Source organism: Saccopteryx bilineata, chromosome 7 (assembly GCF_036850765.1).
Source record: "Saccopteryx bilineata isolate mSacBil1 chromosome 7, mSacBil1_pri_phased_curated, whole genome shotgun sequence".
Classification (NCBI taxonomy): Eukaryota; Metazoa; Chordata; class Mammalia; order Chiroptera; family Emballonuridae; genus Saccopteryx; species Saccopteryx bilineata.
Window position 1 is genome coordinate 45,397,072 of NC_089496.1, and position 12,414 is coordinate 45,409,485.

A 12,414-nucleotide genomic window follows, 5' to 3' on the forward strand; every position below is an offset into this window, starting at 1 on the left:
CCCACTGCTTCCCTTTAGGAAACCCAGGGCTTTGGTGTAAAACGTGATTCTCTCATGTTTGGGGCCATTAGGGCAAACGTGCTTCGGGGAGCCCACTTAAAAAGTTAACTCAGGAAGAGGTGCAGACTCTGGTAGACACAGTCTGCCTTTCTTCCTGCTGTCTGGCGAAGGAGCAACTGGCTGCTGGGGGGGGAGGGGAGGGAGATGCACGGGGGTGTGGGGGGTGCTGAGAAGGGCTGGAGCAGGCCAGGTTTACCTTGTGGCCTTGTCACCACCCTCCCTGAAACCGGGCGGCAGCAAGCGGTGCCCACCCTGCACGGGGAGTGAGAAGTCCCCAGTGAAGGCAGTGGGGATGTTCTACACCTCAGTCTAGATGGCGCTCACAAGGGCATACATGTAATTCGTAAAAACTAGTCTGGTACACTTAGGATTTGTGTATTTTATGTCAATAAGACATTGAAAAATTAAGTTTTAAAAGTTCCCAGCCTAGATTTTGTAAATAATGGCAGTGAATGACCCAATCTCTCCCCATTCCAGTCTCTCTCCCTTCCAATTCCCTTTATGCACCATTAACATAATAAAATGCCCCAAAGTCCAGATCTGGTGACATCACACCCCAGGTTAAAAATCACCGATGGCTCTCCACAGTTGATCACTGTCTACAAACCCCCCAGCCGACTCACACCCCTCCCCCGGGTCAGCCGTGCACACTGGCCCTGCACACTCAATGGTCGCCCGATTTCGTCCTGTGAAGACGTCCTAACCCACACACTGGCATAGGCTAGTCCTTCTGCCCTTCCACCACCCCCTCCAAAGTTCCTCCTCGGACTTACAGCCCTATCTGTCCATCCCTCCCTTCCCAGAGTCATCCACATGGATAATATAACAGTAACCGCAACAAAGAGTTGTCTACCAGGAGTTTGTTAACAATCGCTTAATACCATATATTTATCACACAGCATGTAAGCTCCACAAAGGCAGGTCCTTTGTTTTACTCACTGATGTGTCCATCCACTTGAAACAATGTCAGCAGGTAGTAGGCACACGATTACCGTTGATTTGATGATAAAAAGGTACATGAATGAGAGCTTGATTCCCACACACTGTGCTTTATGCAAATCGTTTCTATTCCTGAAATCGCTGTTACAATATGTGTCACAGAAGCCCCACAGTCTAAACTAGGGAACTAAAGTACAGAGATGTTCACCTGTCCAAGGCTTCGCAGCTTAGGATGGTTGGGATTCAACCTCCTTTTCCTTGGAAGTCTCAGAAAACAATGGACCACTGCCGTGGTGCTTACCTCCTGCCTGATGTTGCAGTAATGACATAGCCTGCCCCCCCCTCTGGTTTCCAGGCTTTGTAAGCAGCAAGTGTTCACCCATCCCAGTCACCCTGGAAGCATCCAGCTCAGAGTTACAAAGTCGGGACTCTATCAATATTTAGGGAGCCACGGAAGAGCAGATGCTAACGGGGCAGAGACAGTATGACTTAGAGTCTCTCAAAAAAAGAAATCCTGGAACATGCAATAAAGCAAAATGAGCACTAATTAGTACAAAGAGGCAAGTTAATGAGTGGAAGGAGGCCGTTCTCAGCAGGCGTACCTGACAGTGGAGAACAGCTCCGCGGTAGACGGGGCTCCCCGGAGTGAAAAAGTCTCTAACATATAAAAATTAACTACAAGGTGCAAAGGGCCACGATACATTAAAGGCAGCTTCATGTCTTGTGCTCTTTTGAAAAAAAATGAAAGACTTGTTTAGGCTGGACTGAGTGCATTAGCTGCATGGGAGCATGAAATTTCACAGAAGAATACATCATTCCAAACATTTCACTCCGTAAGAATCGTGTCTGCACATGTCACAAGAGCTGAACTGGCGGATTAAGTGAAAAGCAAACACAGCTTATGAAATAAGGAGGGTTCCCCAGCTTGAGCCTCAGATGGGGGCTCAGATTACCATCTGGCAATAACCCGGGTGGCTGAACACGACCCTACTCTGTCTTCCCCACCCTAAAAATTCCCAGCGCACACTCCTGTCCTCCTGAGTGAGCTCCTGAGACCCACGCCCCAGCCCGCAGCTCCTCAGCTCCACGGTGCAGTTAAGTCACTTTCACTGACACTTGGAAACACACCCATTTCTTACTTGAGGACAATTATACTCTCCTTTATGAATAAATACCTATAAAAATGTTTTATGCTTTCAAGGGATAAGATTTTGAGCTGCTATTCTAGAACATGCTAAAGTGTTAAGTCATTAAATCTGTTCTGGAACATCGGGGTGGGGGGGATCACACCCAAGGGGCTATTTTTCTCAATTTATCAACAATAGGAAGTAAAAGTAAAGCCCGTTCCTAGTCACCCTCATCACTGAGGTACTCTAAAGCCCAGCAATTACCATACATTAAATATTGTAGGAATGGGGGCATTTTACCAGTGACCCACGTCTTGGTAAAAAAAAAAAATCTGCTAATAAATAAATAAATGAATGAATTGGTAGTATAAGGAAGATTTCAACCTGATTATTGTCAAAGAACAACAAGGAAAAGTATTTTTTCATGGCTTGAACCTCCGTGTCTGTGTCTATGAGGTTTTTAGACATTTCACACTCTACCTTTAGACCTCAGTACAGGCTGAAGAGGGCCCCCCACAGATGAGTCTAAGGAATGCGAACAATGACAACAGCTAAAACTTACTAAGCATTCATTATTATGACAAGTATTATCAAAGCACTTGATATGCACCATCTCATTTAACTCCTCAACCACGCTCTGCGGTCAAACACCTCGCTGGGCCTGGTGATCCCACTATGAAAAGGTTTCTGACTCCTGGTTGGGATGGTTACCAGCTATTCAGGTTTTTGGTAACTTCTTGAGTCAGTTTTAGTAAGTTAGGTACTTGTCTGTTTGACCTAAGATTTAAAATGCACTGGCATTAAATTCACTCAAAATACTCTTTTATTACATTTCAATCTCTGCCCTAACTAGATAATACAGTGTCCCTTTACTAGTGATATTTACTTGTCACTTTTCTCTTTTGTTTTTCCTGATCAGTCTTGGGAGAAGACCGTCAACTTGATTAATCTTTTCAAAGAACCAACTTTTGGCTTCCTTGGTCCTAATTACTATGAAATGTTTAAAAGTTCCTCTCAATCCTTGCATTTATTGCTTCTCTCTGACTACTGAAGATGCTCTATCTGTCCTGGTGTTCTGCAGTTCCACTGTCTAGGTATGGAACTCTTTAAAAATTTTAATCTTATTTGGGATTTGCTAGGTTGGTATCTTTCATCATTTCTGGAAAATTCACTATTCTCTTTGTCTCTTAGCCTTTCTTGTATATTTTCCAACTTTTTCCCCCATAGTACTACGTTCTGAACACTTGATTCAATCTTATCTTCCAGTTTATTAATCCTCTCTTCAATTCTGTCTAATCGTCCATTCAACTGTCTTTTGAGCTTTTAATTTCAATGACTATACTTTTATCTATATAATTCATAGTTTCCTCTTTCTCAAATTTTCTTTGTCATTTTAATAGTCTTGCTCCTCAGACATTCTTTCAATATCATCTTCCATTTTTTGAACATAGAAAACATACGCTATACTCGAATGAATTCAGCATCTAAAGTCTTTGTAGATTGATCCTGCTGACTCTCTTTTATGACAATTTATTTTCTTGTGTCTCGAGATCTTTGAATGAGAGCTAACATATTTTAGAAACTCCCTGTGACGGGTCTTTACAATCAAATCGAGGTGAGTTTCTCCACAAAGAATCTGCATTTGCTTCTGCTAAGTGCTGGGACTACCAACCACAACGTAATGTCTGACTATCCAGCTAGTGTGAATTCTAGCTGCAAATCCACAGGCCACTTTCAGGTTACAAATATTCTGAGATTTACTTTTGTTCCTCCACATGGTTCTCAGTGTCAAGTTAGAAAATTTTCCATGGAGAAACCTCTATATTTTTTCCTCTTGGCATTACAAAAATAATGTAACTTAGGGGTTCCAGTTCCATGGTGAGAGGAGTCTTCACTAATCACACTGTCCCATTTGGGTGGGCCCAAAGGTTTTACCTTCTGTTGCCCTGGAGCAGGGGTCCCCAAACTACAGCCCGCGGGCCGCATACGGCCCTCTGAGGCCATTTATCTAGCTCCTGCCACACTTCTGGAAGGGGCACCTCTTTCATTGGTGGTCAGTGAGCACAGCATCACTCACCTATAGGACTACTTCCAGTGACGCGGGACACACGTGTCACGGCTCCAGAAGTGCGTCATATCACCTGTTACGGCTAGCAGTGACAAATATGGAACCGGACATTGACCATCTCATTAGCCAAAAGCAGGCCCATAGTTCCCATTGAAATACTGGTCAGTTTGTTGATTTAAATTCACTTGTTCTTTATTTTAAATATTGTATTTGTTTCCATTTTGTTTTTTTTTTACTTTAAAATAAGATATGTGCAGTGTGCATAGGAATTTGTTCATAGTTTTTTTTTTTATTGTCCAGCCCTCCAACAGTCTGAGGGACAGTGAACTGGCCCCCTGTGTAAAAAGTCTGGGGACCCCTGAAGAGCTTATAAAAACCTAAGGGCCAGTTTAAGGTGAGAGTCCGCCTGCAGAGCTCAGCTTGTCCCTGAGACTTCACTTGGTATCTAACATCTGAGCATTTCTTCCTACTTCTTCCTGTCCTGTCAGATCGATAGTGCACTGAAAACGATGCCATTCCGTCAGTCCTATGGGCAGTTATGGTATAGAGGAGCCCACAGTGGGAGCTCTGAAACTCAGCTGCCCAGGTTCAAAGTCCTGCACAGCACTTAGTAACTAGGCAGTCTTGGGAAGTTTGTGTGTTTTTGTTTTTGAGAGAGAGGGAGGGAGAAAGAGAGAAAGAGAATGAAACAAAGAAGTATTAACTTGTTGCTCTACTTTAGTTGAGCATCCATTGATGGCTTTTCATATGTGCCTTGACTGGGGATTAAACAGGTGACCTTGGGCTTGAGCCAGTGACCTCAGGTTTTGAAACAGCAACCTCTGTGCTCTATCCACTGCACCACCACCAGTTGGGCTAGGGAAGTTTTAAAACTCTGCCTCAGTAGTCCTACCGAGACGACGGGAATAAGAACAGTACCTCCCTCCTATGTGGGTTTTGTGAGGATTAAATGACTTAATACATGTTAAGCACTTAGAACATGCCTGGCCATTGCCAACGCTCAAAGTGTTCTCATCATTACTGTTAGATGTAGTGCTATAAGGAGACCTCACAGTGCTGACTCTCTGCTCCATAACACTGCTCCCTTGTATTGCCATTTTGTAACATCGAGCTCTGTCGAACGGAACTTCGCATTAACCTTTCTGCCAGTGCGCTCATTTTTCTGCAGCTCCTAGTTAAGAAATTATACAAAACACATAAATATATGCATAACAAAGAATGGCAGACACACTTCAGTGAACACTTCTATTTATCCACTCTTATAATTTAGGACCAAGAGGGAGCACAATGAAATTAAAAGGCATAAATTAAAAAAAGAAAAAAAACAAACCAAAGAGTAATTGTAATGATATCTAACGGAAGGAGCCAGCTGTTTTCACAGAGTACACAGGTGGGCAACTCCGTGGCGCGGTGGTGGGAGGACGGACCGCGGTTTGTTAAATATGTATGACGACCCCTTGCTCTTACAAGCCTGTGAGACATTACCTTGTGCTCTTATTAAGCCTGCAAGGAAGAGCATAAGAGTTTTCAGGCAGAGTGTCTATTCTCAGAGAGGTGAAAAGCCGTTCTTCTAAATAATGTAAAAAGACATGTAATGTGCGTGCCTTTAGTCGTTTAATAATCAGAAAGATGGTTTTTGTAAGCCAAGTACCTCTTGCTTTTAATAACTGCTGATGGTAAAAGTAAACTGTCAGCATCAACCTCATGAACTCCATTTTTAGTTGCGTGCTTAGTTCACGCTGCCAGCACGGATGGATTCTTCAGGTGCAAAACAGAGTGAGCCCTCGAAGGGAAATCAGCTCCTTTTGATTTGTTTCTCATTTTCCTCAACAACAAAACAGACCATCTATGGCTAAATTGGAATTTGGGGTAGTGCCAGTTATCAGTTCATGGTGGCTCAACTCCAAATTCCCTCTCCAAGCATTTCTTTACAGAGAGCCCAGTGTTACACTCTGTCAGTAGAGGGTGCCGTAGGGACATCGCAGTGGTTCCGGCACACTGTTTTTGCTGCTTCTTGGTCCCTAGGCATTGCATGCCTGTAAGAACAGGGGGTGATGCTCTGCTCCGGCTGGGAGTCTCAGTGATCAGACAGCACTCTCCTGGGCCCAGTCACCACCTCCCCACAGCCCTCCTACACAGACCCTGCATGCTGCAGGTCTTGCACCCGAAGTGGCACCCAATTTCCTTTGCCCACCAGCCTCAGTTTGCCGGTGCACAGAGGTTTGTTTCCTGCTAGCCCAGCAGCCGTGGGCCAGTGGTCACCCAGGCAACCTGGCAAATTTCCTGCCGCCCCAGTGTGCTGCAAGAAGAACCCCCTTCCAAGTGTGTCCTCCCTTAGGGATGCTTGTTCAGCTCTATGGGACCCTTTAGAGTTCTCCTTACATCTTTAGTTCTCTGTCTGAACTGAATAATTCTTTACTTTAAACTTCCCCAATTTGAATAACTGCGTTGTTTCTGTCTCCTGGCTTGACTCAGACTGACAGTGGTTGACACTCATTTCTGAGGTCACAGAGCTGTATGTATATATCCTCTGTCCCCTTCTTATAGTGCTCGCTCTGACCATTCAAAGACGGTCTTCTCAGTACATTACAGCTAAGATATTGGCCAACCATGCTTTTCACATGTTTTAAAAATCCTTGACTAATGCCAGGAAATACCTTCTAAGCTTATTTTATCTTTTCTTACATCGGATGAAAGAATTCCAAACTCAGTACCACAACTACACAAAAATTTAAAGTCAAATCCATTATTTCATCCTCTTTTCACACCCTGTCCTTTCTTCCTTTCACAGGGAGGGATGGATCCTTTGCCTTATTCTAAAGCCTTTTATTTTGACAGGGGTTTGAAAGTCCTAATGACCTGTGGGGTAACAACTTGCAACGAAGGTTGTATTTAAAAATATGGATTATTGTCCCTTTATCTGGCATTGTTTGTGGACCCAGTGTTAGATCCTAGACTAGATATGAATACTATGGCATAAAAGGATGAATGAGGCACTCTCCTTCACTGGAATACAGGTGGAAAAAAAAGAGGGAAAAAGAAGAAAGATCCAGTAACAAAAGATAAAAAGTTCCCTAAAAAGAATCACCCTTGTAATCACAGGTAAAACATCACTAACTGCCTCTTAGATATTATTACTAAATACCCATATATTTAGGGGAAAAGGATCAAATATCATCAAAACATGAAAATTAAAAAGTTTCATACTATAGCCATTTGGACTCGGGTTCTTAAATACTGAATTAAATTTAAAAAATAATACTAAAAATAATTAAAAATTAAAAATAATACTAAAATCAAGCTATCCACAACATAGCAGTTACTATACAAAAATAGAAAGAAAGAAAGAAAGAAAAAGCAGTCTGTTTCCTTTGCAACAGTTCCTTGTTCCTTGGTAATGCAATCAAGCAAGTATCTGGGACTACAGTTTTTTTAGGGCATCCAATTCACCAGCATGCAAATAACTTGACATTTTACAACTGTATTTTCAGTAACATCTGAGAGTCCCTGAGTAAACAGTTCCCATCCTATATGTGTCTCCCTGACATGTGAGGGGGCCTCAAGAAATGCCACCATCTGAAAAGTTATCGCCATGGAATTTCAAACGTAATGAGCTGCACCTCCCGTCCACGCAGAGGGAACCATCAGACTGCAAGAAGTGTTCTCTGCTTTCTCCCCCAAATAATTCTAAAAGGTCATTCCGTCTAACGGTGATAAGTAACTGCTAAGATTTTTTTTTTTAATTAGGAGTCTTGTAGATTATTATAATTTTTAAAAAAACAGAAATGACTGAGGCAGGCAAAATTTCTACACCTCAAGAGAAAGCAAAGATATGGGACGAACACCCCTCGATGACCAGAAAGTCACTTTGTTCCGTCTTTTCATGTTCACTTCATTTCCCACAAAAATATATTTCAACCCTCCACATTGGCTACTTGAACCAGCCAGCAGGAAACCAACATAAAATTTAAAAGAAGGAAATTATGTAAAGATATTATATAAGCAGAGGCCTTTTCAATTCTTACCCCACCCTCTCGTGAGCAGAAAGCACCATTTCTGGACATTGATTTTTAACTAGGAGAGAACCCCCGCTCCTCACCCCACGGAGCAAAAGAACTAGTTTTTAAAAGGCAAAACTAAAACAGTGCATTCCACAAAGTGGTTGCAAAAGAAATGCTGTAAATTTTCGAACTAACTTAATGACAGTTCAGAAAACAAACTGTCAACAGCCCTCCAGTAGTTAAACGGAGCTTCCCCATGCTTCACGTCCGCCCAACAAAATATCCTGAACGTGGGATAAGGCAGGAAGAGATGCTATCATCTCCCTCAGTCTTCCTGACAGATTATGAAATCCAAAACCAAATAAATTTCTTTTTTTTTTTTCTTTTTCTTTTTTTTTTTTTTTTTTTTCTGAAGCTGGAAACAGGGAGAGACAGTCAGACAGACTCCCGCATGCGCCCGACCGGGATCCACAAGGCACACCCACCAGGGGCGACGCTCTGCCCACCAGGGGCGATGCACTGCCCATCCTGGGCATCACCATGTTGCAACCAGAGCCACTCTAGCGCCTGGGGCAGAGGCCACAGAGCCATCCCCAACGCCCGGGCCATCTTGCTCCAATGGAGCCTCGGCTGCGGGAGGGGAAGAGAGAGACAGAGAGGGAAAGTGTGGCAGAGGGGTGGAGAAGCAAATGGGCGCTTCTCCTGTGTGCCCTGGCCGGGAATCGAACCCAGGTCCTCCGCACTCTAGGCCGATGCTCTACCGCTGAGCCAACTGGCCAGGGCTCTTTTTTTTTTCTCTTTAAACACTGCTGTGTTGCTGGCTTTATGAGCAGGTGGGATAAACACAGTGAGATTCTAGAGGCCCTCGCACATCACTTGCCTTTACAATTTTTTTATATTGATTTTAATTTATTGTGTTTATATAGATTCAAGTGTCCCACCGAATATATCTCCCTCCCCCCGCCCCCGTGTTCCCCTTGAAAACCCCTTTGACCCCTCCCCCTAATGTCCTCCCCCCTTCCCTCCAGGATTTGTTGTTCTGCTCTCTATAATGCTGTGTTATTTGTATATAATTTCACTAATCTCTTTCCCTTCTCTGATCCCGTCCTCTCATCCCCTTTCCCTCTGACTGCTGTCCCTCTGGCCCCTTTGATCCCACCTCTGCCTCTATTCGTACCTCAGTTCACATTGTTCACTGGATTCCTCATATGAGTGAGGTCACATGATATTTTTCTTTCTCTGCCTGGCTTATTTCACTTAGCGTGATAGTCTCCAAGTCCATCCACATTGTTGCAAAAGGTAAGATTTCCTTTTTCCTCATGGCCGCGTAGTACTCCATTGTGTATATGTACCACTGCTTTTTAATCCACTCATTCATTGATGGACATTTGGGCTGTTTCCAGATCTTGGCTATTGTAAGCAATGCTGCCATAAACTTGGGGGTGCATTTCTCCTTTTGAATCAGTGATTTGGTATTCTTAGGATATATTCCTAAAAGTGGGATAGATGGGTCAAAAGGCAGTTTGTTTTTTCATTTTTTGAGGAATCTTCATACTATTTTCCACAGTATCTTGACCAGCTCAATAGGATATCTGAAATCATGCTGCTAGAGATTCCTTCCACTGGGTTACCATATTTCCCCATGTATAAGACGCTCCCATGTATAAGACGTACCTTAATTTTGGGGAAAAAATGTATTACCTAAAGTTATTGAACTCAAGTTTTATTCATAATAAAATTCATACAACTCCTTATCACTGTCAAAACTGCCACCCATTAGCTTATCCTCATCTGTGTCTGATGACGAATCACTGTCTTCAACAATGAGTGCAAAATCAAGTGCGAAAAAGTGGGAAATGCAAGCAAGAAAAAACTACAACCACTGTATAAGACGCACCCAGTTTTTAGACCTCAAAATTTTTGAAAAAGGGTGTGTCTTATACATGGGCAAATACGGTATATATTTGTGGATTGGGGGGGGGGGGAGAAGGCCACATACTAAACCTGACAAGCTGGGGCAGGGTTGGGGGGCCCTGCATGGTGGCCTTACAAACTCAGAGACCTAACAATAACCAAATAGGAAGGTCTGGAATGAAAACTTTATAGATAAAAGCAGTTCATGGAAGGTGATCGTGTTCTAGGACAATATTTTTCCTTAACAAAGGTCAATCACCACTTCACTGAGCCTGTCTATGGTCTCTTCTGCATCTAAGATAACATACCTGATGACAGAGGTTTAGATTAGAATATGAAAGCACAGCCACCACCAACCCCCCCAGCTGAGCCCACAATCCCCTCCTTGTTATTATCATGGTAATTGTTAACTATCCTGCACCTGCCCTGCCCACTCGGTAGGTGTCTATTCCTTTTACTCCTTATCCAATCCAGATGTCTCTCCGCTTTGCTTTCTCCCGCCTTCCTAACCTCTCATCCACGATTTCTGTAGCCCCTTAGTCTTCCCCTTCGATTCTGATGTAGAATAAGTGGTGAGGCTGCCATTCTCCGGAGCATTTTCTGAACCCCTTGAGATTTTGCTCCCTGGCGATTTGGTGTCAGTTTGGCTCAAATAAACTCATAACAATTCTTAGCAGTTTGGACCTTTTTACGTTGGCATGGCATAGCTAAGGATCTGAAAGTTGGTAGGGCATTGATAGATCATTAGTCCAAACTCATTCAAGGAGCCTATCAGAATTACATTTAGGTTAAATTCTCTTAGGGGGTCAACAGGGTCTCCTTTACCTCCATAACCCCACAGCCTGGCCGACACCGGTAAGGCACAAAATGAACTGTAGTGTTGACCAAATGGCCAAACAAAAACCAGTCAGATGACTTCCTCCTCGGGGCTGAGCATCCTCTGGGAATAAGACTCCGGAGAGCTAGATTTTGAGTAAGAGGATGGACCCCAGGGGAACCAGCCCGGGGTCGCAGAGAAATCATTTGGAGTTCTTGACAAATGTAAGCAGAGCGAAAGCTGAGGTTCAGGACGTGGTGGATGAGTGGGGGAGTGGCCCAAGGGAGCGTTCTGGAAGGCGGAGTGAGGGAATGGAAGGAACACACTTTGTTTATTGCACCAGGTTTCACAGACCCTCCCCTGCCCACGAGCAGACTGTAAATGTCACCACCCTGTCCCAACATGTGTTGTTAAAGTCAGTCCAAGACGACTTAGACATTTTGCAACTATTTTGAAAAATTACCAAAGACATTTTAATTGTTAAAATCTTGTTAGCTAGGTTAAGCAAAATCACAACAGTTTAATGTGATAGCAAAGAAAAAAAAAGAAAAACTACCTCCTGGTCCTTTTTACCCCTTTCCTAGGAAATTGTAAGTTATATAGGTCCCATATTTGTCCTTCTTTTTAAATGGGGAAAAAAAGCAGAGAACATAAAACTACCACATATTTTTATTCTTGTGTTAACTATACTGCCTGGGGCTATTTCTTCCTTCCCTTCCTTTTCCAAGCAATGTACCTTTTAGATCTAACACAAAAGACAGAAAGGAAAAAAAAGAAAAGAAAAACTGCGCTCCATCAAACAAATTTTTACTTGTGACCATAATACTGGACCAGATGGATTGCAAACTTGCCAGGAACACAGCTAAACATTCACAGGAGAACTACGAATGTAAGCCTGGAACTCATGGACCTTGCTAGTTCTTCTATCTCTGATTTTGTTTTTATCCCTCCCAGAACCCGGGGCTAAGGAATGCTGAGGAAATAACCCCCGGGCAAAGTCAAGTCTTTTGCTTAGCACATTACCTAAGCGTTCACACCTCAGACGTACAGAATTCTAACCCAAATAATCACAGGAAGAGATCTCTACTCGGGCTACAAAATTTCGCCAAGAGGTATTTCAAAACCTGCTGAATACTTCTAAAAGCACGCTGAGAAGGTTCTGACAGGCCTGGGTCAGAGCCGGGAGCTGGAAAACATCAACCACAATGATGCAAAACATGAGGGACCAGAGCACTCCCCTGAAGAACGGGAAGATCTCGGCGCGGAACAGAGCCGCCCGTGCTCAGGGCTGTCACCGGCTGACAGCACAAACAACACTCTCCAGAGGGTGGCTGCTCTTGCTGACTCTGCTCTTGTTGTTTTAATACTCTAATTGGGAAAATCCATTTTATGACCCGAAGAGATGAATGGCCTTTTTAAGAAAGGCTGTCCAAAAACACCCTACAAAATCCATCCAAAGATGGCCTCCACTCACCCAGAGCCAAGGGA

General features: G+C 43.4%; 1 protein-coding gene and 1 non-coding gene across 2 annotated transcripts in view; both read right to left on the reverse strand.

Moving 5' to 3' along the window:
• The window catches only part of JAZF1 (JAZF zinc finger 1), a 326,805-nt gene that overhangs the window by 192,290 nt on the left and 122,101 nt on the right, over positions 1 to 12,414 (reverse strand). The window lies entirely within an intron of this gene.
• Positions 8,903 to 8,978, reverse strand: TRNAS-AGA (transfer RNA serine (anticodon AGA)). The gene has a single exon. It is a non-coding gene; the product is annotated as a tRNA-Ser (tRNA).